Below are 27,695 nucleotides of genomic sequence, written 5' to 3'. Positions count from 1 at the left end.
ACTATACTTTTCTCTTTATAACATACTTTCTCTTCTGAATTAGTTAGTATAGCTAAGCTGCTTTAAAAAAAAATCCCAAATGCAGTGGTTTAAAGAATGAAGATATTTCCTTCTTATGTATTAGTCCAGGAATTCAGCAGGACAGATTCACAGGGAAGCAGGTTCCTTCTGTCCTCCGGCTCTACCATAGGAGCAGGAGGAGACATGAGGGTGATGTCCTTGTTTACATGATCAGAGTAGAATGCGCCATGTCTAGGTTCCAGCCAGTGGGAAGCAGAAAAGAGGGCAGAAGACTGTTTTCCCACTGCCTCAGGCTTAGCCAGACCCAGAAGTGGCCGCCTCGTTCCTGCTCTCAAGAGAGAGCTTGGTCACGAAGCCGTGTCTCACTGCAGGGGAGTCTGGGGACGCCAGCCAGCTGGGTGATCAGTGTCCAGCGACAGGCCAGTTACTATAGGAAAGGGGAGAAGGGGACTCAGTGTCCAAGCAGCACTGTCTGCCACATCTTGGTAGTACAGCATCTATTTTAGGCTTGATTGAGCTTCTTGTAAATCTCACTAACCACAGAGAGAGGACAGGATATGAACCTGTCCACCTATCTGGTGTCTTTCACTGAAGTTGAGTCACAGAGCTATTTACATACTATTGACAAGGGCTTGGATGTCACAACCTCTCTTCTCTTCACCACATCTTCCTCATGCAACCATGTACTTACCCAGCACTTTCCCTGCTCTCACTCATATTTGTACATTCGTAGACTTCAGTGTCTTGGTTTTTCAATGTGCATGCTAAGTTGCTTCAGTTGTGTCTGACTCTTTGCGACCCTATGGATTGTAGACTTCCAGGCTCCTTTGCCCATGGGAATCTCCAGGCAGGAATACTGAGTGGGTTGCCATTTCTTCCACCAGGGGATCTTCCTGAACCAGGGATCGAGCTTGCCTCTCTTATGTCTCCTGCATTGGCAGGCAGGTTTTTTACCAATAGTACCACCTGGGAATGATTTTTTCAATAGCGTATATTTGAATGGAGGCTTAGCTAATTAACTGAGTGCTTGCCTCTCTTCCCCCTACTGAATAAACTCTACTGCTTCATTGACTGGAAAAGAGAGTGAAAGGGAAATGAATGAAAGTCACCACAGGGAGTTCTACAATTCTATACACAATTATAAGAATAAGTACATTTAATCCATTCTAGAAAGTAAAATGCCTGAAAGTCCCCAGTCTGCTGATATATCACAGAAGGGATTCTGTTCTCAGATCATAAGCAATGGCATACAATCTGGAGCTATATTTTAAGAAAATGCTGCTTTTGGGGCTCTAAGCTACCTAGAGAAGAACCAAAGAGCCTCTTGATGAAAGTGAAAGGGGAGAGTGAAAAAGGTGGTCTATAGCTCAACAATCAGAAAACTAAGATCATGGCATTTGGTCCCATCACTTCATGGCAAAGAGATTGGGAAACCATGGAAACAGTGGCCGACTTTATTTTTTGGGCTCCGAAATCACTGGAGATGGTGACTGCACCCATGAAATTAAAAGACGCTTGCTCCTTGGAAGGAAAGTTATGACCAACCTAGACAGCATATTAAAAAGCAGAGACGTTACTTTGCCAAAAAAAGTCCATCTAGTCAAAGCTATGGTTTCTCCAGTAGTCATGTATGGATGTGAGAGTTGGACTATAAAGAAAGCTGAGCACCGGAGAATTGATGCTTTTGAGCTGTGGTGTTGGAGAAGACTCTGGAGAGTCCCTTGGACTGCAAGGAGATCCAACCAGTCCATCCTAAAAGAAATCAGTCCCGAATATTCATAGGAAGGACTGATGCTGAAGCTGATACTCCAATACTTTGGCCACCTGATGCGAAGAACTGACTCATTGGAAAAGATCCCGATGCTGGGAAAGATTGAGGGTGGGAGGAGAAGGGGCTGGTAGAGGATGAGATAGTTGGATGGCATCACTGACTCAATGGACATGAGTTTGAGTGAACTCCAGGAGTTGGTGATGGACAAGGAGACTTGGCATGCTGCACTCCATGGGGTTTCAGAGTCGGACACGACTGAGGGACTGAACTGAATGAACTGAAGCTACCCAGATGGTGGGTGCTGGCCCAGGCTGCCTGTTCCTTGAAGGGGGGATGGTCTACTCTCCCAGGGGCCTTCTGCTCTTCTGTAGTGATCTGAGCAGATGGCTCTGCAGTCAGCCTGATGGAAATCCAGCGTCGGGTCTCAATAGGTTCCTAGAGCAGCAATGGGGAAGACGATCTTTCACCGTCCAATCACAAACAGCTGTCTGGTGCGTATGTGACACGTGGCAAGACTTCCATCTACTGCTTGCTTGCTGCTCCATCAGTGATGAAGGAAGCAGGAAAATGGAGTGTGGTGGTGGGAGGGGAGGTTGCATTAAGGTGACTGTGGAAAAGCAGATTTTTGCCCCTTGGCCTTTGGGTGGAGCTGTTGGGAGCTTGGGGGGGGGGTACTTATTCTTTTAATTTATTATATATGGAATTGTAGGACTTCCTGTGATGATTTTTATTCATTTCCCTTTCACTCTTCTTTTCAATCAAAGAAGTAGAGTTTATTTAGTAGGAGGAAGAGAGGCAAGCAGTCAGTTAATTAGCTTAGAAGCAGAGAGGGCTTCTGTGACTCTATCTGACTTGAGATGTAGGGGACTGCCAGAGGGGGCTTCTTGAGTTATAGATTATAGGTCCCCACAAACATGGGCCAGTGAGAAACCCCCACTTCTTGCCTTTTTAATGGTGGCCAGGCTCTTTCTGCCAGTGACACTAGCTTGCAGATGGTACCACCTTGTGATTATAAAATAATTTTTAGTTTCAAGTGATTGGTGAAACTCCAGTTAGGCCGTGTGATTTGGGAAGATGGATACGTGATGTAAGAAAGTGTGAGATTTTTGAAATTTAACTATAAAACTTGAGACTCTCATAGGTATATTTCAATCACCTGCATAATTTCTGTCCTCACAATCATGAATATTTGAGAAATGGCTAGTCTTTGTTATGTGTGTGGTGTACTTGTTGTCTAATAGTTATCTGTCTACGTCTTTGACTAACGAACCCTTTCAAAAAGTTTGTCTTCCTCCCAAGCTCTTGCATTAGAGAAGAATATTTACGATCTTGTGTCCTAATTCTGTTGTGTTGATTTTATGACAATTGTGTGCCTTCTAATTCTCTGTCTATCACGTCAGTGAGATGAAATATCTTGATAAGAGGGACAAACTTACAACTTTTTGTTTCTAGGAACAAGTCTTGCTCCTTGTTGATACTCAGCGAATGTGTGTTGATAATGTTATTATAATTTATAAAGCAGAATGTTTCCACCTTTACTTCATTTCTTAAGCCCCTTTTCATACATAGGAGGCATCTAAAGATATTTTTCAGAACTATCTAGGTTTCCATACAGTTTCCTTTCTTCAAGTCCCATCTGATCTGGAAACGCGTTTCTGAGGCTATCCAGTGTGCAGCACAAAGTCCCAGGACCTTCCTTTGGGAATCCAGGGATTTAGGCTTTGGAGGGAGTAGTTTGAGTTGATGAATTAATAGAAGCTCTTCTAAATTTGTCCAACTCAACCTTCTACTCCTTTCTAAATAATTTATTGAGGGTATAGAATTCCTTCCCCCTACCCCATGAGATATGGCCTCACATACTTTGCTACTCTTTGAAGCACAGTTGTTCCCCAATAGTTCATTCTTGGCATTTCAAAGAAGCTTCAGATGTTTTCCTTAGGTTTGTTAATCACAGAGGCATTATAAAACCTTTCCAGACAAACTCCACCTGGCCTCTTCTTATTTGGTCCTTCCGTAACTCTGATTACTCAGCATTTGTGTACTTCTCTGCTTTTGTTTGGAAACCTGCACATTGGTAGAGAGAACTTTTCTTTACTCAGGGTCATCCAAAGTCAACTAAAGTAACCATATACATGAAATGCAGTGGTTGCCACTGCCTGGCACTAGAACCCATTAAAACGTGAAACATCACAAGATTTGGGGACCTTTTAATAATCCTCGCTCAATTTTGGAAAACCATTTAATGCCACTCTAAAACATTAAAACTTGTAGTTTAGGTTTGAGATACTTGAATGAGTAAACAAAGCCCTAAGTGGAAACCTAATATAAAATACTTTTTGTTGTTTATCCATTCCAAATGTAATAGCTTGCATCTACTAACCCCAGACTCCCAGTCAGTCCCTCTCCTTTGCGCCTTCTCACTCGGCAACCATGAGTCTATTCTCTATGTCTGAAAATCTGTGTAGCTCAGGGAACTATATTCAATCTCCTGGGATAAACCATAATGGAAAAGAACATAAAAAAAGATATATATGTGTATAACTGAGTCACTTTTCTGTACAGCATAAATTAGTACAACATTGTAAATCAACTATGCTTCAATTTTTTAAAAAATTTACTTTTTGGCTTGTCAAAGATAAGGTCAGAGAACCACAGAGTACTTAGAACAAGATCTCAGTTCTAAAATCAGCTGAACCTTGACCTCTGAGGATCAGCTGAATCTTGACAGAGTATCTGACGGAGGCATCTGTTTATCTGGCTTATCAAGTCTATGTAAAGAATCTTAATTTTGAAGGGCATTAGGTACTTTCTCACAGAACATGGCTGTATGTTAGCTATTTTATTTTGCAAATGTTAAGCCAATGCATTTCATTTCCACCCCTTCCCTGAAATTGTTTTTCATTCAAAGTCTTCTCTTTCTAAAGCTGAGTCTTGAGATCTAGCGTTCCAGGAGGAGATGCTGGCACTGGGCTTCTTTAGTAAGACGGTAGGGATGACTGCAAGGCTTTTTGAAATTGCGGGTTTTCTCAGCTTCTTTAGCTGTGATTTAACTTACTAGAAAGAAAATCTGGGAAACCTGGGTCACAGAATTTTCCCATAGTAAAGAGGAGATAGCTTCACCGGTGGTATCCGGTGATACCAGGCTTCCCAGGTGATGCAGGTGGTAAAGAACCCACCAGCCAATGCAGGAGACTAAAAGACTGAGTTATAGCCCTGGGTCGAGAAGAGACCCTGGAGGAGGGCACAGCAACCCACTCCAGTGTTCTTGCCTGGAGAATCTGATGGACTGGGGGGCCTGGCAGGCTACAGTCCATGGGGCCACAAAGAGTCGGACACGACTGAAGCAGCTTAGCACACACACATGTGGCATCTGAGCCATGTCCTTCCTGGAGCTTTCCTGGAAGAGGAGGGGTTGTGTTAAATAGCTGTGTGGGAGGCTATTCCCATTATCATCTGAAGGCGATTGCCTTTTGAGCTAACATGGGACTCAGCCCTGACAGACTGAACTTGGCTGTGCAATGTCCCTAGTGGGATGCTCAAAGTTTAGCTTTTCCAAAGACCCCTCCCCCATCCGTTGTTGCGTAAATAAGTTCAAGGAGCTCTTGAAATTCTGAAAGGGGAACAGGCAAAGTGGCTAATTTGAGAACTGGTGGGCTTGCCCTGTGTCCCAGTTTGAGACTGTCCTAGTTTACCCCAGGTGTTCCCCTGTAATTATAATATACCTTTCTGTCGCTCTCAGGAGTGTCTCAATGCAGCTGACAAGTTTTATCGCCAGCCTCGCCGTGGAGCCCGCTGAGATGCAAGAGGCTCTGAAGAAGAGCGGGAGGTGGGCTGTGGGGCCAGACGGTTGGGTGTAGGAAATGCCATCGCGTGGGCCGCCTACAGCCCTGCTGGGAGCTGAGCTTGAGCTCTGTCAGCTAGGGGATGCTGCCACTTTTATAGTCAGCTAAGAGACCGGATCAAGGGTGACTCCAGCTCAAAGTGTTCATAACACAGTGCAAATCATTTTGGTTTTTTGGTTTGCTTCTTGTTTGGTCACACCTCACTGCTTGCAGGACCTCAGTTCCCTGACCAGGGATCGAACTTAGGCCCTGCAGTGAAAGTGCTGAGTCCCATCTGCTGGACTGCCAGGGAGTTCCGAATACAAGTCATTTTTGATTCTCTCATCTTCAGCATCTAATATGTCAACAAACACTATATTTTCTGCCTTCAAAACACCCTTTAAACCATTTTCTCATATTCATTTCCTTCGCTACCTCTCTATTTGAAGCCACTGTGATCTTTCACCCAGATTCTTGCAATAGTCTTCTCATTTGTATCCTCTTTTCCATTTTTGGTCCTCTCCAGTCTCCCCCCCCCCGACCCCTTACAGTGAATGGAGTGTATATAAATCAGATCACATCATTCTCTTGCTTAAAATACTTCAAGGACTATCCTTGTCTTAGAATAAAATCTTTTTTTTTTTTTTTAAACCCATAACCTATAAAGCTCTAAATTAGGAGCTACAAACTCAACCTCCCATGGAGGCCACGCTAGCAACACAAATGAATGAAAAAGGCTAGGTTGGGACAATGGTAAACTTGAGGTCACAGGCCTTGTCTTGAGATAACCATTACCTTGAGGGTTGGGTCCAGCTGACGGTTGCCATGTAAGAATACAGGCCCACTGCTGACAGATCTTTCAAATTGGAGGGTTACGCAATATCTCCTTATTTTCAACTTCTGGCAGCTAATAAACACACATGCATGTGCAAACACACACACACACACAGACACACACACACACACACACACACACACACACACACACACACACACAGCTGTGAACCAGATCCAGGCCCGAGACCTCTGTTCTACATGACTGGACTCAGTGTAGCTTTCCAGCCTCCTCTCTCCTATGTTCTGTCCTGCTGTGGCCTGGTTTATGTTTCTTGAAGGTTCTGTGCTTTCGTCCACATGAGAGCCTTTGGACATGGATTACTTCTCCCTGCTATAGTCCATATGGCCTTCTTACCCTCCAGGTCTCGGGTTAAAGCAGCAGTTCCTCAAATAAGCCTTCTCTTACAAGAGTCCTCAGTTTCGCTCAGGTTACCTGGAATTCCAGGAAAACATCTACTTCTGCTTCACTGATTACGCTAAAGCCTTTGACTGTTTGGATCACAACAAACTGTGGAAAATTTTCTAAGGGATGGGAATATCAGACTCCCTTACCTGCCTCCTGAGAAACCTGTATGCTGATCAAGAAGCAACAGAACTCAAAATGGAACTGGTTCAAAACTGAGAAAGGAGTATGTCAAGGCTGTATATTGTCACCCTGCTTATTTAAATTCTACACAGAGTATATCATGAGAAATGCCGGGCTGGATGAATCACAAGCTGGAATCAAGATTGCTGGGAGAAATAGCAATAGCCTCAGATATGCAGATGTTACCACTCTAATGGCAGAAAGTGGAGAGGAACAAAACAGCCTTCTGATGAAGGTGAAAGATTGAGGGCAGGAGGGAGAAGGGGGCAACAGTGGATGAGATGGTTGGATGGCATCACCAACTCACGAGTTTGAGCCACTCATGGACTTGAGTTTGAGCAGACTCTAGGAGATAGTGAAGCCTGGCACGCTGCAGGCCATGAGGTCATGAAGAGTCAGACATGACTTAGCAACTGGACAGCAACCTGGAAAGCAAGACCCAAGATGAGGACTATATGAAGCTGTACTTGCTAGGCATCATTCCTGGGCAGTGAGACTAAGAGATGAGAGGAAGGAGGAAGGATGGGAAGCATGTGAGGTGGGGCAACATAGTGCTGACCATGTTCTGTGACAAGCCCTGCAGGGACGTATGTAGCTGGCCCCAAGGGTGGGCTGCATGGATGGACAGATAATCAGCGGGGATCACCAATCTGGAACTTCTTACAGTGACATCTTGGATTGGGGTTTCTCAGATAACCTGAGTGATATACATTTGCTCATCAAACCTACCTAAACCTGGTTTATGGTAATGAACTCACAGCACGGGCTATTTTTTCCCCTTGTCCAGCCCAGGCCAAGATGGATAAGCTTCCTTCTTATTTCCCTATGTCTGCTATTTTCTTTTTATTTTTCTTTTTGAAGTTCAAGTGTCCTAGCTTTATTCAGGGGTCTCACTTCCAGATCTTAATCTCAGAGATCTGGGGCTTCATATCCTATTTCAGTAAAAAAGATCTCTTGGTTTTTGAGACTAATACACCCCCCTTCTCAAACCCCAGGGATCTCACTGTCAGTTTACATTCCCTGTTCTTGATTTCATTTCCCTCTTTGTTTTTGGCACTTACTGGTTTCCCATGGTTCCTTTCATGCTCAGCTGGTTTTCAAAAAGATTGTTAGTGATATTTTAGCTAGCATTTCTAGGTGCTTTGTTGGAGGAGATTTTCAGGATTTTTGGAGGATAGTCTAATATTTTTAGAAATAGAAGGCACACGCTGAAATCATTCATTTGCTAGTTTGATTTCTGTCTCTTCCCCACAAGAGATAATATGTTCTACAAGGGAAGGAACATTGCCTGCCTAAGTTTTGTGCTACACACAGTGTTTGTACGTAATTTGCTCTCATGATCTCTTTGGAGAAATGAATCTTGATAATGTTAACATGCATTTGGAGATGTAACTCTACTCTGAGCGCCAGAGAATGGTGACTCTGTTTTACTCATTTTTCCAGGGAATTTAATGTAGTTTCAGGAATAAAGTGAAGTCACTCAGTCATGACCAACTCTTTGCAATCCCCCGGACTGTAGCCTATGAGGCTCCCCCATCTATGGAATTTTCCAGGCAAGAGTACTGGAGTGGATTGCCATTTCCTTCTCCAGAGAATCTTCCTGACCCAGGGATCAAACCCGGGTCCCCCGCATTGTAAGCAGATGCTTTTACCGTATGAGCCACCAGGGAAGCTCAGTTTCAGGGACAGAGGGCTTATTTTCTCTAAGTATTTGGTGGTTAACTTATCCTTACAGAAAACAGAATTATAAAAATAAGCAACTCTTTTATGTTTAGTTATTATCAGAATGTTAAGATGGATATTTACAGTTTTATTTTTTCAAAGTTTCCTCTGACCCCTGAAGTTTGAAGTAATCTTTCTGTCTAGTTTTTATAACCCTTCTTGCTTTGCCTATTTTGTTGTATATCGCCTTATCTTCACTGCCAGACTCTAAGGTCTTGAAGGCAGTTCATTCTGTATCCTTGTCTTTAATCCTCTACTGCTTGCTGGGTTTTTCAACCTGGGTACTATTGACACTCTGGCTGGATAATTCTTGGCTTTGGGCAGCTGTCCTGTGCATTGTAGGGTATTTAGCAGCATCCCTGGCCTCTGCCCACTGGATGCCAGTAACATTCCTCAGTTGTGACAACCAAAAATGTCTCCAGATGTTGCCAAATGTCCCGTTGCGGGGTGGGGAGGAGGACAGAAAGGCTCTCAACCAAAAACCATCACACAAAGGAAATGCCTCAGAGTAAATGCTCCCCATTTGATTATTACATAAGCTCTATGGCAAACGATGATCGAAGTCCACAAAGGCAAATATAGAGGCCATGTGTTCTTGAGGAGGCTGGTCTCATTTGGACCGCCTTCTTGCCCGCAGGTCTGAGCTGGCACCGAGATAAGCTATGGCTCTGCCGCTGCTCACTGTCAGCTCCCTCCTCAAAGCCTGTCCCCTCATTCCCTCTAGCTGTCTACGATCTGAAAACATCTGGAGGCGCGGAGACCGGGTGCGTGGCTTATGTCCACCGCTTCCATGACGCATGCATTCATTTTCTGACAAAGGCTGTCAGTCAAATGTACCTGCAGATGCACCTGCTTTACAGATGACAAGGTTTCTAAGCACACGCAGACAGAGGATTAGAATACTATTTGTTGGCATAAAGGAGCAAAATTTGGCCTGGAAACTGTAACTTTTTTTTTTTCTCCCCTTAAGCAAGGCTACAACTAATTTGATCAACAGTTTTGAAAAACAAACATTCCTGATTTCCTATTTTTACATGGCAACAGTTTAGAAAGTTACAGAAAACCCTAGGCAGTAAATTATGTTTTGTAAAGAAGATGTTTATGTTAGAAACAAAGCTTCTAACAAGGAACACATTTTAGTTAACAAAAGTGATTTCAGGCAATGAAAATGCTTTTAGGTAGTGGGAATAGACGGCGGCGAGCCCCTGTTCCCGCTTGTGCTCTGTGCCCACTCTTAGGGCACTGGGTCACCGTTAGCTCGTGTGATGTGACTGGCACAGTGGTGGAGGGTACCAAGTGGTGGTGGGGTGTGCAGATGAAACTCCATTATCTCCACTTGCCCATGGAAGAGACAGGCTTAGAGGGATTAAGTCACTTAAAAAACATCATTCACTAGCTGAAGTCAGAGCAAATTGTCCTTTTTCCCAGGGCTCTGTCTACCATGAGACATATTCAGATAGTGATGTCATATTCCAGACATTGCTGGGGAAGAGCAAAAAGTGTTTCTCTGTCCCCAGTCGCCCTCAGTCTATGGCAGTGCAATGGCTGGAACCTTTGCTCAGGTAAGCCCCAAAACAGAAAATATTTCCTCCTGGCACCATGCAGAATGTCCAGGCAGAGCCCAGACACAATCTATGGCTCAGAGGGAAAATGTCATGGGAGAAAGTTAGAGAAGCAAACGGAATGATGTAATGGTATGAAGAATGAAGACATTTGTGAGGATAATAAAGTAGAGAAAGCACGCAAAGCAACTGTAGTTCATTTTGGAGAATCATGAAAATATGACCTTTTTCTTTTCCTTATTTGTGAGCAAATATTGAAAGGAACTCAATTAATGAATGCCAGACCCACACCAGGCAAAAGTCAGCTGTGTTCTTTTGTTCAATCATTACGTTATTCTAGGGCTGGTTTATTGAAATCCTGAATAGTAACATGAAAGGCAAGTCATACCAAACAGAGGTCTTCAAGTCCCACCTCAACAAAATACTGGAAAATCACCAATGAAAAATAATTTTAAGTAATCTTATTTTTTTACTGTGAAAACAAAACACCAATTAAAAAAATAAAAAATGTAGGAAAAGGTGATTACAATTATTGTCATTTATGTATTTCAGATATAAATATACATACACATATATACATAATATGTATGTACTTCGTAGAAATACATGTCATGGTTTGAGATGGAATATTTATATCTATATCATACTTATTTTCAATATATCTACTGCCATGTGATAATACAATAATTCATTAATGCTATTTTATTATCTGTTGTTTTCACTTAAATTTGGGGAATTTCTTTCTGATTCATTAAATAATATTCTTCTGCAATGTTATTTTTATGGCTAAAAATTCTACAAGGAATTTATAATTGGGCTCTCCTGATAGTTCAGTTGGTAAAGAATCCGCCTGCAATGCAGGAGACCCTGGTTCAATTCCTGGGTCGGAAGATCCACTGAAGAAGGGAGATGCTACCCACTCCAGCGTTCTTGGACTTTTCTGTGGCTCAGCTGGTAAAGAATCCGCCTGCGAAGCGGGAGACCTGGGTTTGATCCCTGGGTTGGGAAGATCCCCTGGAGAAGGGAAAGGCTGCTCACTCCAGTATTCTGACCTGGAGAATTCTGTGGACTGTATAGCCTATGGGGCTGCAAAGAGTCAGACATGACTGAGGGATAACCAAGGAATCTATAATTCAGGTATAGAGTTAAGTTTGCCTTAAAAAACAATTGCTTTAGGATTTTCATTTTCTTTTTTATGATCTCACTCTACCTAGTGATTTTGATTTCTGCATTCTGTAGATTCAGATTTTTATATTTATTTGATACTAGGCATTTAAAGAACTTTCTTCATAATTTCATCATATGGTTGACTTACCTCATAGTCATCAAGGTAGGTGTCTAAAAGGAAAGCTTTGAGGTACAAAAGTTTTAGTTATTTTATCATTTCAAAACACTTTCCTATCCCTGATTGTTTGTTCCAGCTCTCCCAGATGAATTATTACCACATTTTCAGATGAAAGGGGTAAAGAATGCAAATATTATGCACATGAGGGCCTGCTCAGCTATAAATGGATATCGATTTTAAGTATTTCTGAGCATTGTTCACCCTGAGTCTTTCACCCTTGTAATGAAATTTCCTGTTAGTAACCACGTCTATTGGCCTACAGCTTTTAAAGCCTCGGCATCTTACTTTCTTCACAGTTTTCTCTTTCATTATCAGATAGGCAAATCCCTATGTTGATGAAAGCAAGAATGAAGCCTGTTTCCCCAGTGGTTTAAGGACTAATTTGCCTCAGGCAGGACTTTTTTTACTTTCCTTGCTCTTTTCTCTTTCAACTTTTGATCTCAGTCCCTAATAGTGTGTCTTTAATATTAATCCAGTTGTCTTCTTAGTTAGCTCATGACATCAGGAGAATTCCATGTGTTTTCCAAGTAAAGACTCACTTGGGTCCAAAGCGTTCAGTTCACAGAGATATTTTAAGATGACAGTCACATTAATATTAATAATGAAAAGAATAACTAGCATTTAAGCACCATTTTGAGACATTTTATTATACTAAACTTGAGTGTGAGAGTAGAGAGAATGCTGTGATGAATACCCATTGCACAGTTCAATAACTGTCAGATTATGGCCAGCCTTGTTTCATTAGCCTCTCCCCACTTCTTTTCCTCCCCTCACACTGCATTGTTTTGCAGGAAATTCCAGATATCATTTTATTTTATCTGTAAATATTTCAATATGAACTTTTAGGAATTATATAGTTAAAATTATTTTTAATTTAAAAATTTTTTTACTAAATTCAGACAAAAAATACAAAAATCATACGTGTACAGCTCAAAGTTTTTGCAAATTGAACGTACTGGTACATCTAGAACATCAGCAGTGCTACAGAAGGCCCCCTGTCCATTTCCAGCTGTGTCCCCACCTCCCAAGGGTAACTACTATCTCACATTCCAGCTCCTGTCTTTGAACTTGGTATGTATGGGCTCACACAGGGCACTTCCTATTTGGGGTCTGGCTCCTTTCACGTAACATTTTGCTCAAGTGATTTCTCTGTATTTTTACATGTTCCTCCTCATTACTGTATAGCATGCTGTTGTGCAACTGTGCCACAAGGTAACCATTCCATTGTGGAAAGCATTTAGAGACTTTCTAGTGTTTGCTTCGGAGAAGGCAATGGCACCCTACTCCAGCACTCTTGCCTGGAAAATCCCATGGACAGAGGAGCCTGGTGGGCCGTAGTCCATGGGGTCGCTAAGAGTCGGACACGACTGAGCAACTTCACTTTCACGCATTGAAGAAGGAAATGGCAACCCACTCCAGTGTTATTGCCTGGAGAATCCCAGGGGCGGGGGAGCCTCATGGACTGCTGTCTATGGGGTCGCACAGAGTCGGACACGACTGAAGTGACTTAGCAGCAGCAGCAGCAGCAGCAGTGTTTGCTTATTGTGAACAGTCTTAACTTCTTTTATTAATCTTATAGAATGGGAAAAGGAGGCTTGTGTAAAATAAAACAATTTGCTAAGTTCACACAGGTAATAAAGCAGTGTAGTCTTAATTCAAACAAGCTTTGGCTGACTCCAGAGTCAGAGGTCTTAACTACTGTGCTTTCTTTCTTTCTTTTTTTTTTTTTCCAGTTAACTATAATTATCTACAAAGTGTGTATATATAAAAACCCATAAGCTTTATGGAGAAAAGCGCATTATTCTGCATGGCTTTGTTGCCCTCAATCACTGGTTTTCCTATTCTGTGTCTATTTCTTGGAGAGGAAATTCCGTTAAAAAAATTTGTTAAAATTTATTCATTACAACTGAGATTTAAAGCAACAGTGGGGGGTGACTCTAGAATAGGCAAAGAAGAAGCAAGTACACTCAGGCAAATGCTATCTGACCTTGTCAAAAAATAAGATGCTTGTGAACTGTATGCATATGCAGACTATGGTCCTGTAGTAATTCTCAGGGTTAAGTTCTACTAACCTACTTTCAAGCACATAAAAAGGGAAGTAGGGATTTTAGTGTCTAATACATGCATGTAAACTGCTTACTTTGCTCAGTTCAGTTCAGTCGCTCAGTCATGTCTGACTCCTTGCGACCCCATGGACTGCAGCATGCCAGGCTTCCCTGTCTGTCACCAACTACCAAAGCTTGCTCAAACTCATGTCTGCGAGTGGGTGATGCCATCCAACCATCTCATCCTCTGTCGTCCCCTTCTCCTCCTGCCTGCAATCTTTCCCAGCGTCAGGGGCTTTTCCAGTGAGTCACTTCTTTGCATCAGGTGGCCAAAGTATTGGAGCTTCTGCTTCAGCATCAGTCCTTCCAATGACTATTCAGGACTGATTTCCTTTAGGATGGACTGGTTTGATGTCCTTGCAGTCCAAAGGACTCTCAAGAGTCTTCTCCAACACCAGAGTTCAAAGCATCAATTCTTTGGCACTTAGCCTTCTTTATGGTCCAACTCTCACATCCATACATGACTACTGGAAAAACCATAGCTTTGACTAGACAGACCTTTGTCAGCAAAGTAATGTCTCTGCTTTTTAATATGCTGTCTAGGTTGGTCATAGCTTTTCTTCCAAGGAGCCAGCATCTTTTAATTTCCCAGCTGCAGTAACCATCTGCAGTGATTTTCGAGCCCGAGAAAATAAAGTCTGTCATTGTTTTAATTGTTTCCCCATCTATTTGCCATGAAGTGGTGGGACCAGATGGCATGATCTTAGTTTTTTGAATATTGAATTTTAAGCCAGCTTCTTCTCTCTCCTTTCATCCAGAGGCTCTTTAGTTCCTCTTCACTTTCTGCCATAAGGGTGGTGTCATCTGCATATCTGAGGTTATTGCTCTTTCTCCCAGCAATGTTGATTCCAGCCTGTGCTTCATCCAGTGCAAAAATATTATCTTGTAACTTTTAGAACTCAGTCTTACCTCTCTTTGTTTCTGAAACTATTGGGAAAATAATTTAGTTGAATAATTTTACGAATATATGTAGATGTGACACTATTTTATTTGTAAGTGGGACAAAGTAGTTATTCTATTATAAATGTATATACTACAATATATGTATCAGTACTATATCTTTTAAAGTTTTATAAAATCTAAATAGAAGCATAGCTAGATTAACAGAAAATGCAACTGTTTGAAAATAGCAAAACCTGACCATAGCAAATGTATCAGAATATCATTTTGATACCAAAGAACTAGCTAGTGTATAATAATCCCTCCATCCCCATTATTCTTGTCTTTGAGAAGTTTTGGTTGTGAATGCATAGCTCATAAACATTTTTCAATAGCTTATCAAATCATAGACCAGAATTATATTTTTAGAATGCAGTTTTAGAATTTCACTGAGCAGTGAACTCATTCATCACGCATTGTTTGTTTTAGAGAGAATACTGAACAGCTCATATCCTTTGCTTAAAAATAGACTTTTTTTTCCCCTCAAAGCAATTATCTTCTTTTCAGTCCAATTTTCTCTTTTCTGGTATTCAACAAGACTTCAGTTCCAATAAACTTTTATTTTACTATGCTGATCATGAAATTATGCCATTTTTTTCTATCTGCCTCAAAGCTGTGAAGCTTTACGTGTATTTTTTTTTTCTCAGAAGCATTCAGGTACAATATAGAGAAGTCTATATGTTTTGACTCTCAGTGACTGATAAGAATAAGCCACAACTTTTTGGAACCAGATTCCCTAGTTCAAATACTAACTTGTGACCTTGGACAAGTTACTTAATATTTCTATGCCTCAGTTTTCTTATCTGTAAAATGAGGGGTAATAATAATACCCACCTCACTGGGTTATTAGCAGATTTAAATAGGTGTGTGTATGCTAGGTAGGCTTAGAACTCTGCATGGGTATTTTTATTATTATCTTGAATTCTATTGCTTTTCCTTGAAATTTAAAAATTTTGAAATAATTAATTTATAAGTCTTTCTTTCTACAACTTTGAACATGCAGCTCATAATGACACAACTCTGCCCAAAGAGCCCAGAATGCATTTTCTGTAAGTTTATAGATAATATCCTTTAAAGTTTTCTCCATCTTTTCTTTAATCTTTTGTATGTTCGCTTGCTCTTTCAATCATCCTTATTTATTGAACATAGGACTCTAGGTGTTTGAGTATTCAGTAAGGAACAAACAGGAAACATTCTGTGCTCTCAGGGAGCTTATATTCCAGTCTTAAACCAGCCAGTATGTGGTACAGGCCATGTTTGGAAAGTCCCCTTGTGAGCTGTACTCCCCAACCCCCAGTTGCCCTGAACATTGTTTCCAAGTCAAGGTCTATTTTTCTCTTCACTGCATATATTAAATAACATAAAATTTTAACTTAAAAATCACTGTGCCTCTTAAAATGAACCATGTGGTAAATTTTGGTTTTAGAAATGGTTGTAGGCGTAATGTGCCAACTCCTTTGTTTCATCTGCTTTTTTTCTCACTGATAACATTAATCTATCTTCTTATCAAGAAGTTTCATCACAATTCATTCTTGAAGTTGGGAAATTCAGCTTTAGTTGTAAGTTTATCAGAGCTTCTCAGAATGCTCACACTTAAGACTGGGAAAAAATGCAGCTGAATGGTAATACATTAACAATATGTGTTGAAAAATCAGTTCCTTGTTGACTGTATACAAAATAGAAATTTCTAATAGTTCCTAATGGCACTACTTCCTCTGTGGATAATGTAGGAAATGCTTTTGTCTGAATAATCATTCCCAGGGGGTGGGTGGGAAGGCTTCAAAATAGATTCACTTGAGAGAGAGAGAGAGAGAGAGAGAGAGAGAGTGTGTGTGTGTGTGTGTGAGTCTGTCTGTGTGAAAAATGAGAGAGACTGATGATGTTGAAGTTCCAAGTCAGACCAGCACACTGCTGCTGCTGCTAAGTCGCTTCAGTCGTGTCAGACCAGCACACATGCTGCCATAATTAAAGAACATGATCTGAAGGTAGCAACAGTATCTAATTATATGAAATACTCTATATTGTTGCATCTCAGCACATTTTAAAAATAAACAGCGGACAATGGACAGCTAGCCCAAAGGTTAAAGAGAACAACAGTGGGGACTAGGTTTTCATAAGAAAAGGAAGAAGACCCCACTAAAACCTGTAATTGTTTGGATAGTTAAGGAAGAAATAAATATCCCTCTCATAATGGAAGTATCTAGACCATAAAGGCAAAGTGGGTTATTGCCCCTGTTTTTCTTGGCTTTGGCTAACTTCCTTCTCTGCTTCCTTTTGGACTGGGGAAATTGGTAAAGTGAACTCCCAGGAGGTATGAAATATACATTCGCCAAGTCCTCTTTAGGGAACTGGGGGCTATTGCACGTGGGGTATGTGTAGGATGTGGGCATTTTTCGAACAATGATCTCCCCACAGCCCACCCCTTTGTAATTTTTCACAAAGTTCTCCTAGTGGTTCTAAACGGTCTCATAGCCCTGTTGCTCACTTCCACTTCCTATTAGGGGATGTGGATAGATTATCTCTGAAAGATCCATTAGCGTTCTGGAAGTTAATTTCTTGTAAGAATGCTTTCATCTTTTTTTCCCATTGTAGTATAGTTGATAAGAATGCTTTCATCTTAAGAGAAGTCTTTAAGAAAAAAATCAAGGTTGGCCCAGACCCAGAAGTACTAAGAATCTGAACAAACGTAATTTTATACATTGTTGTTGTTCAGTTGCTCAGTTGTGTCTGACTCTTTGTGACCCCATGGATTGCAGCATGCCAGGTTTCCCTGCCCTTCACCATCTCTCAGAGCTTGCTCAAACTCCTCTCCATTGAGTTGGTGAAGCCATCCAACCATCTCATCCTCTGTCATCCCCTTCTCCTCCTGCCTTCAATCTTTCCCAGCATCAGAGTCTTTTCCAGTGAGTCGGTTCTTTGCATCAGGTGGCCAAATTATTAGAGCTTCAACTTCAGCATCAGTCCCTCCAATGAATAGTTAGGATCGATTTCATTTAGGATTGACTGGTTTGATCTCCTTGCAGTCCAAGGGACTCCCGAGTCTTCTCCAACACCAGTTTAAAAGCATCAATTCTTCAGTGTCTAGTCTTCTTTATGGTCCAACTCTCACATTACATGACTACTGGAAAAACCATAGCTTTGACTATAGGGACCTTTGTTGGCAAACTAATGTCTCTGCTTTTTTTATGTGAATAGTACTAAATAAATTTTATATGTAGTAAATAGTACTACATAATGTAGTAAGTAGTACTAAAGGAATTAGTACTAAATATATGTACTAAATAATGTGTTTATATGTACTAAATAAATGTAGTAAAAGTACTAAATAAATTTTATATGTGAATAGTACTAAATAAATTAGGGAGAGAAGATGAATGCTGTTAGTGAGGTGGATGGCATGGGAACAGCTGAGACATTTTCTAATAGGTTGAGGTGTGGGATCAGCTAACATTGAAGGTGAGTGTCATTTCTTTAAAAAGAAGGATACACACACCCCTTGTGAAAAGTGGCAGCCTTTCCCAGACAGACATTAGGGTTCTCCAGCATATAAGCCTCTTGCTGCAGGTATGTAGTACTTAAAATATTAAATGCCTCCTTGGTCCAAATTTAGTTTCCATGTCAAAAGAAAGGATACCTTTAAACTGATAAAATTGTCTTAGGAAAGGGGTCAACATTTTTAGTGATATTGATGAGATTTTTTTTTGGTCAGGGCAATATTCTTGTGTGTTAGCCAATAATGGGGTGTGTGTGTGTGTGTGTGTGTGTGTGTGTGTGTGTGTGTGTGTCTCCCTTCCTTCTCTTAGCTCCTCTTACTGTTAATTCCACATGGGTAATTAGCCATTTCCGAGAATAGCCTTAAACACATTTTTTCATGATTCTTAATCTTGACAGATTCATGTTATTTTCTGACATAGAATAAAGCAAATAAAAATATCTGAAGGCATTCTTCATTTTGGAGTTCTGGGTAGAAGTGACCACTCTTGGAGACTTGAGGGTTAATGATCAGACAAGGCTGTGGACAACCAGGGGTGTCTCAAGTCCTGGTTTTCCTGGAGCCTTCTCCATTTCTTGCTTTGAATGAATGATCTCAAGAAGAATGCTAAGATTTTCCTTTCAAAAACGTTATGTTACAGACATCCCTTTATGATAAAACTACCTTAATAACAGTCAGGTATAAAAGCTGATTACGTCTGCTATGACAGTTATGGATGCAATTTAAGTGTGTATGTAACACATCAATGTAAAAAATTGCTTGGGACCGATCTCTTACCGTGAATTTCCCCAACAATCGCCTTACAGTTTTTTTTTTTAAAGACTTTTCTATCCAAGAAGGTTGATCTCAGAAAGCCTAATTGAGGAGAATATTGCTTTGGTAAATTGCTCTGCTCGAGGCAACTGCCTCTGCTTCTTTTCTGATTTTAAAAACCTGAGCTCCAAATCACACTCGGCGTTTAAGGGCTTCCAGCAATAATTACGTCTGTGTCATGAGCAGCAGTCCTTAAAAGGGTCTGCCGTTTCCCCGCAATCTTTTCCGGGGCGAGCAGAGCCGTATCCACTGATAACCCGGCTGCCGAGGAACTGAGCAGAGCCGGCTCCAAACTCCTCAGCTGTTGACAGGCTTGACTTGCTGAGAACACTGGTTAAATATAGCACACGCGAGCTCAGCTCCTCGACAAAGTCATAGCTCTGACAGAGCTGTGAAGGGGGCAGAAGACGAGAAACCTAATCTCAGAAACCCAACAACACCTAGCAACAGTTGAAAAAACTTTTAAACAAAAGTCTGGGTGGGAGAGATACAACAGCCTCCAATTGCTGCTGATCGGGATTTCAGGGAGAAGGAGCCGCTTTCCCTCCTCTTCTACCCCGTTTCCTGCATGACTTCAGCTATTGGCTAGTCCTAGGAAAGAAAGTGGGAAAAGCTTTTTCCTCTGTATTCTTTTGGGCTGGATGGTTTTCCAGGACTCCAGTCTCTCTTGGGCTGTGGGGCAAGCCACTGGGTTCTTCAAAGGATAAGCTACCTCCGTAAAGGACGTACCTTTGGTTTAGACGAGCTGCCTGCCAGTCAGGTAAGACCGAAATGCCCAGCTACTTAACTCTCTTAAGACATTTCTGCTTCCACAAGAAGAGCGCTCTCTCCGACTCTGTGTTGTCTGTTTCCTTTGAGTCTCACTGTTCCACTACCTGATAACACATTTGAAACTGAGGACAATCACTGAATTGTTTTTTTTAAAGAATCAGAAAGTCATCTCTTTCTCAGAATTACCCGATCGCTTTTTAAACACAAAGATCGTTATGATGCTTTAATAGCCATCAAAGTGTTTCTGCCAAGTTATCATTTTCTGGCAGGTAATAGAAACCTGACAAAGGACAACTTCACAGTTCTTTCACAGTGAGGCTGGCTAACCGATGGAGGGGATATTTTCCCTAGAAGCAAAAGCACTTTCATGTAATGAAACTCGCTGAGCAGCTCGTGTGGTGAATGAGAGGGAAGTCCCCTGTGTGTTTGTGTTGCTGTTCCTTCGCCCGGCCGCTTCTCTGATTTCACTGGTACACCTTGTGCTAGCTCTGACCTCGTTACATTACAGTCACCCCAAGCGCTTCTGACTAGGCACAAGATAGGCCTGGTTTCAAATCACTGCTTTTGCAGTTGTTGAATGTAAACTATGCAGGAGAATGTTATTTTGTGTGTGTGGTTTTTGAGTAATTGCTTGTATACAGATAAGTAGATCTTGGTTTTTAAAACTCAAATTGAGTGTATTAGAAAAATTCTTTCTTAAGTTGCACATATTTGAGAATGAATGTGTTCACCATAGTGTGAAGGACATCCTCTTTTCATCTGCTGTATTGTCTGTGCTTCCGGGAGTTGCCCTGCAGTTTTATCAGAATTGCTTAGAGTGATCAATGTCACACTGCCTCTGACAAAAGTTATGGCTGCACATTGGTGACATGGTTAGTTGATAACTTGTGTCTGTAGTTGGGTTGGATTCGCATAGGAAGTTTGTTCCTCTAGGTGAACATGATTGTTTGAATGAATATTCTAAACCAAGGATAATTTCAAAGAAGATACAAATGCACATTTAAAAAACCATTTGAGTCTGTTTTGTCAACTTTAGAAAAATAATTTACCCAAGGCCAGTTTTGAACACATTGTTGACCAGAGTGTATCAACTCTTCCAGTAAATGTTCCCATTTTAAGAAAAACTAAATAAAGGTTATATATCATATGCTCAGAAAAATGAAACAGTACATCATTTAAGTATGTATTATATTTCATGACTCTGATTGTGCCATTAGTTTACAAAGTAAATGCATCTAATCATGTATAATGAATGTAACAGTGCAAAATGCACCCTGTTGAAACTTGGTGTCAGAGAATGAAACTTCTAATACTTTAGTGGAGATGCAGCATCTTTGTCTTTAAAGAGTTTTGAAAAATCTGAACTAAACTCTTTACATTTTTCTTGTTTTTATCTTAGGAAGGGTCACACTGCTGGCTTGCAAATGTACGTGTACTGCCAAAATCTGCCATTAGTAGATTTTGGAGGCGGGTAATTTCTTTTGGAGTTAGTGGAACAGTGTGAGGATAACGGAGTACAGCATTGGCCTCTGAGTGAAAGCCATGTTTCCTGATAGACTGAGTTTTGAGTATCATTGTCTTCATGACTGTAAGTTTACCCTTGAGAATCAAAAATAGCTCAGGTTAGAGCACGTGCTTTCCTCCAGTATATGAACAATCAACTGCATAGATTGTGTTCTCTGTTCATTCAAGTTCACATTTCCGTTGTTATTTTGGAGTCAGCCCTTTCCCCTTCACCATGAAAGATTTCACTGCTGTGTCTCCACCGCCGTAAGATCTATTCCCTTCATCCAGGGTCTGGTTTGTATCATGACAGTTCTGCTCCACTTCTGCCCCTCATTACCATGCAGACCACCTTGCACACGCTGTTGTTTAGTCGCTAAGTTGTGTCTTTGACTCTTTTCCACCCCATGGACTGTAGCCCACAAAACTCCCCTGTACATGAGATTTCCCAGGCAAGAATACTGGAGTGGATTGTCATTTCCTTCTACAGGGGATTTTCCCAACCCAGGGATCCAACCTCATCTCCTGCTTGGCAGGTGGATTCTTAACCACTGAGCTACATGGGAAGCCCCCCCACTACCCCATGACTGCGGGGTTAATTTTCCTATGCTTGTCTCTTCTACTCCTCAGTTATCTTCTTCGACTTCTAGTCACTGCCAAACACCTAGGCTGGGTATTTTGAAAACCTTCCATCATCTGGCACGTACTTAACTTTTCCAGTCTCAGCTCCCACTACTCAACAACAAATGTCCCTCTGCTTCAGATAGGTCAGATTTTGGGCCCTTCTCCAAACACCTACATACGTGCGTTTCAGTGCCCCGCCTCTGCCCATTTTGTGCCCTCCTGCCTGGAACACTTTTCCTCCCCTTTCCTGAAGAGACTTTGTCCACTGTTTAAAACTCACAACAGTGGCTTCCCCTTTCACGGTGATTTCCTGGGCCATACCTTTTAGAAGTGATTCCCTCTTGTTTGGATCTTTTGGTGCTCTATTAGAATTAGGGTTTTTTGGAGTGGGGTTTGGGTTTCCCAGGTGGCCCAGAGGGTAAAGAACCCACCTGCAATGCAGGAGACGCAGGTTCAATCCCTGGGTTGGGAAGATCCCCTGGAAAAGGACATGGCAACCCACTCTGGTATTCTTGCCTGGAGAATCCCCATGGACAGAGGAGTCCGACAGGCTATAGTACATAGGGTTGCAAAGAGTCAGACAGGACTGAAGTATCTGAGCACGCACGCATGCACAGAATGGGGTTTACCTCTTTAAATTCAGAACAATTTTATGAAAGTGACCAGGTACAAGGCATTATCCTAAACACCCATTGGCTCTGAAGCTGTTCCATGCCATGCATCTTATGGATGTTCTACGAACAGTTTTGGCTCTGGATTTCTAATGATGAGCACGAGAGAACATATAGATTAGTATAAAATTAAGACAAACAACTATAAATGCAGTTAATAGCTTTTTATCTCAAAAATTTCTCAAGAAAGGTCTTCATAGTTTAACGAGCACAGAAAAATTACAAGTGATTGTAACTATGCTCATATACTTGATTGTGGAGATAATGTACACCTCAAGAAGGAAATACGAAGGGGGACATATACAGACTGTGTGTGTGTGTATGTATATATATATGTGAATATACATGCATCTCCTGTGTATATACCTAGACTTCAAAATACTGTAACTCGTATATGTTTATCATCTTTTGGTACCAGATTCTATTTATAGATACTTTTGGCACTGTTCATTTAAATCACAATTCCTTCCATTTATGGATCATCATGAATTAAAATCTGGCCTTGAACATTAAAATATTTAAATATCGTGCTTACCTTTTTAGAAATTTCCCTCGATATTTTAAAGAGAGACATTTCTCAGTTTTATTTTAAATCACTTATGAGACCTATAGCCTTACTGTGTGGGATAAAGTGTGAATCCTGATTTTGAACCAATTTTTTTCTGTGTTCACCAAAAGAAAAGCATTCTCTTTATATATATATTATTATATATTCTCTTTATCTATTCCTTGAGATAACCAAGGAAGTTAAAATTACTCTTTTAAATGGGTGTTCAGCAAGAACCACTATGGGATTTTCCCAATGAAATTTATGAAGTATTTAATATATTCATTTAACAATGCTTTCTCGGTGGTTATGATTTTTACTTATTCTTTTAAGTTATTTATTTATTTGGCTGCACTGAGTCTTAGTTGCGGCATGCGAGATCTCTAGTTGTGGCATGTGGGATCTAGTTCCGTGACCAGGGGTTGAACTCGAGCCCCCTGCATTGGAAATGCAGAGTCTGAGCCACTGGACCCCAGGGAAGTCCCTTAGTTATTCTTTAGAAGTGAAACTTTGTGATAAAATATACATTCTAAACTAATGCTTATTATCTTTTTTGAAAGATGAGCATTTCTTCACAAAACAAGTGCCCTAAGAAACAGGATTTTATAGAGCTTGTTTAATCAACATTTACACTTACTTGTCTCCTAACACGTAAGTTTTTAAAAAGCAGCATCATGGGAAGTAAATGGTAAGCTTAGGTTGAGATCTATTAATATTTCAGCAAAAAGTTTAAAATTGGTAACACCTTATTAGAAAAATAACATTTAAAAACCTGCAACATACATTTGTTTATAAATTAATTATTTTAAGATATACAGCAATAGAATAAAAGCTAAGCTAATAAAATACATTTTGTTTCCTTAAAAAAAAATATGTTTTGTTTCCTTATACTGTGTCTGAGTTGAAGAGCTAACAGAAAGGTTATGTCATGGATGTGGAGGCAACAGGAAAGGCTAATTGCATACAAAGTCAGATGGCCTGGATTCAGATTTCAGCTCACCATGACCCTGGGCAAATTACCCACTGTGTCTCAGTTTTCTCATCTGTAAAATGGGAATAATAGTGCTATCTTCCTCAGAGTTATTTGGAAAATTAAATGAGTTAATAAAACTTATAGTTTCCCAATACTTTTCAATAAATTTAAGTTATTCTTTCTCTATTACTATGCTTTAAATATAGTCATCATTTATTTTATTCTTTGTTGCACATGAAGTTCTTAGATGCACACCATAGATTCATAGATCAAATTCATAGATCATAGGAAAGGTGGAAGAATATATTGTTCAAATGTGGAATCCTGTTAGTGACATATTTTGCGGCTGGGTATTCTAAGAAGACAGAATTTGAGCCAATAGTTTAGTATGGAATTTATATTTCATTCCCTCCCTTATCACTCAGCAGTGCGCTGTCTTATAGAATTATTACTAAGGAGGCCAAGAAATCACACACAGCATAGATGGTTCCCTGGTTTCTATATTTGCAGTTGGAGATAAAGCGTGTTTATACATAGAGTTTGGGTGTCTCTCTTATAGCCAACTATGCTTGGTAATGTATGTAAGGGAGACTTCCTCCTTCAAGCAGGGATATATATTAAATTTATCACTCTCTATTTATTCCTTTAGATGTTTTGTTTTACTAACCTAGTAACAGATAAAAATGAAAAGACTGAAAAGGTCATTTTACACTATCTTCAGCCTCACCAAATACAAGTGAATTCCTGCTATTCATTGCCCTTAATCCTAGTCATTCTTCTTCAACATGACAAGACAGTGTATTCCAAGGCAAAAAAAAGTGTTCCAGCATAAAGATGTACAAGTATGTTAGGGGCTGCTTATTATTCTGTGTATTTAACTTAACCAAAAATATAGGAAGCACTCTTATAAGTGGAGAAGTTTCTTAGTAACTTTAGTGCCAACAAACCTTATGCAGGGTACTTACAGTTTAGACCTATCCATTTTGCTTTATTTTTTGTGATCGAAAGGATGAGTTTCTAAAAGATAAAGCAAATTGAATTTCAGAATGATCATTCTCTAATGAAGACCTTGTTTTAGAAAGAAAAAAAAAGGAAAGGAAGGAAAGGAAAGGAAGAAAATAATAAAAAATTTCTTGGCTTTATAGAATACATTATAAAGATTCTAGAGCAAAAATATGGGAACCTCAGGAAAATACGCTGGGTCATGTTCTTCTTTTTCCTTAAATGGTCAGTCCTACTTTCTAGCTATTCAGAGATGAGACAAGGTTGCAGGCAGAATACAGCTTTCCTCATGGTGGCAGCTAAGGCAGTGTACTTTCAAAGGCTAGGCAGCGAGTTGTGTAAGAACTTAGAATTAGGAAAGTCCAGCATGAATTGGGCAGCTCTAGTTGGCTTTTGACCAGCTGATTGCAGAACTTGAGAAACTCCCAGCAAAGAGATGAAGAAACACGATATTAACCAGCACTCTAGTCCCTGAGAGCTTTGTTTAAGCCACAGCAGCACTGAAAAGTCAAGAGAAGGTTGGTGTTGTGTTTCCTTTTTGGGAAATAGTGTCAACGTGCATGATATTGTGTGATTTATGTGTTCCCGAGGTCTGTGAAAGACAGACTTTAACAAGAATTTTTAAAGCTAATGCAGAATTTATCTCAAGTGGTCTGACTTTCATTGAGCCCTTAAGGTTCAGGGACTTTTCCGTTTTTGCTTAAATGCTGTCATCCGCCACCTTCACCAAAACATAGATGAGGACGGTTTTTGCTTCACTGGCCAAATTTTTGCTTTTTCAATAATTGTAATGGCAATCTTTCAGTCTTTCCAAGTTACTTTGAAGTAGTGAATTATCTGTTGCTTATCTTTGTAAGGAAAGGTGAAAGAAAGCCATGAAATGGACATATTAGAGTTGGCCAAATGCATTCTTTGAAAAATGATTTGCTACAGATTTAAAGCCAAAAGACAATTTGATTGAAAACAGTAGACTAACTGACATCACCAAGACAATCAAGTTACTGCCAACTTGCCTTGTTTATCTAAAAGATCTTTGCAAAAATAAGGTTCCCCCCCCGACCCTGACATACACATGAGTCATAGACAATACAGTAATAGGGATAAATGAACTTTATTTTTCTTTATATCTCTTTAATATACTTATGTCTTCAGTAACTCATTTTAGGGCCTGCTTCTTTGACTGAGGCACCACAGCACAACAGGAAAGGAAGAGGCATTGCTGAGTTCATAATGCTATTTCAGTGTGGGAGCCTAAGTGCATGAGGAAATGACACCCCGGGCCTGTATTTGGAGCCTTGCAGTTACTGTGACGACAGCACACACTAATGGAAAACAAAGATGGTCTGCCTGCCAGTGCAAGCCAGGAAGACTTTTGCCAGCTCAGATTTTTCCTAATTATTCTATAAGTCTTGAAATGTGACACTGGAGTTATTCAGGGCTCTTTGTGTTTCATTAACTGTTTAGTGAGTGACACATGCTTCAAGGGCAGTCTGGAATTTGGATGAGGGCGTGGCCTTTACACACAAGCTTGACTTTCACATGCTGTCTTGACAGAGCTCATCTTCTGGTTTGGACACCACCAGGCCAGTTGCTCTGGTCCCAGCCTGCTGTTTGGCCCTCAAGGCAGCCAGCTGCTGTGGTAGAATTCACTCCTCGGGGGCCGCTCAACCTTGGTGACAAATCCCCACCTTCCATATTCTGTTCATTCCATAGATAGTTGCTCAGAATGCCAGGTGTTCCAGCTAATGACTGGGACATCTGAATCCCAATTATTTTATAGTGATATAAAAGACAATATAATGATAATAATAGGTACTTTTTAGTATAGATTGTCTACATAATGTTTTATTATAGAGCTGTGCATAATTATTTAGTATACATAAGTGATGATAATAATCACAGACACTGGAGACTATCCTGTGCCAGGCATTTTGGATGATTTTATTTACTCCTCATAACAACCGGATGAGGCACTATTTTTATCTCTTGTTTTGCGGATTAGAAAAATTAGGGTTATAGATGAGAAGTAACTTGGTGGTAGATTTGAGATTCAAACCTGAGCAATTTGCCTTTATTTAGTCCATATTTTCACCACTTTCTTGTAAAGGAGGAAGTTGTTCAAGGAGGACCTGAACTTCAGTGACTGTGAGGCTGAAGCCCTTTACCTAAGATTGGGACTTGAACCCAGCCCAAAAGGCAGAGTAATGAAGCTCAGGTTCTTGATGTCTTATCACAGAAAGAATTCAGTGAGAGACAAAGTGATAGGTAAGAAGTAGATTTATTCAGAGAGAAACACACTCCACAGGCAGAGTGTGGGCCATTGCAGAGGGCAAGTATAAGGCCATGAAATGTGACATGGTTAGTTTTTATGGGCTGGGTAATTTCATAGGCTAAAGAGTGGGAAGATTATTCCAATTATTTTGGGGAAGGGGTGATGTCCAGGAATTGGGCTACTGCCCACTTTTTTGGTCCTTTGATGCTGCCTTGGAACTGTCACGGCACCTCTGGGTATGTCATTTAGCTTTGCTTATTGAGGATCAAGGTCTGGTCGACATTGACTTGTCTGCCATCTTGGACTTGTTTGATTCT

At 40.6% G+C, this 27,695-nt stretch overlaps 1 protein-coding gene across 3 annotated transcripts in view; it reads left to right on the top strand.

Moving 5' to 3' along the window:
* The window catches only part of FILIP1 (filamin A interacting protein 1), a 253,107-nt gene that overhangs the window by 16,015 nt on the left and 209,397 nt on the right, over positions 1–27,695 (top strand). For 2 of the 3 annotated variants that reach the window (XM_018052875.1, XM_018052873.1), the window contains exon 1: positions 19,257–19,775. The exons of the other annotated variant lie outside the window; for it this stretch is intronic. The gene's annotated coding sequence lies outside the window, so the exon portion shown is untranslated. Of the gene's footprint in view, positions 1–19,256; positions 19,776–27,695 lie in introns of those variants that run through there. 3 annotated transcript variants of the gene reach the window in all.

This window comes from Capra hircus, chromosome 9 (genome assembly GCF_001704415.2).
Source record: "Capra hircus breed San Clemente chromosome 9, ASM170441v1, whole genome shotgun sequence".
Lineage (NCBI taxonomy): Eukaryota > Metazoa > Chordata > Mammalia > Artiodactyla > Bovidae > Capra > Capra hircus.
Note: the sequence above shows the minus strand (reverse complement) of the source record. Positions and strands in the feature narration are given on the sequence as shown.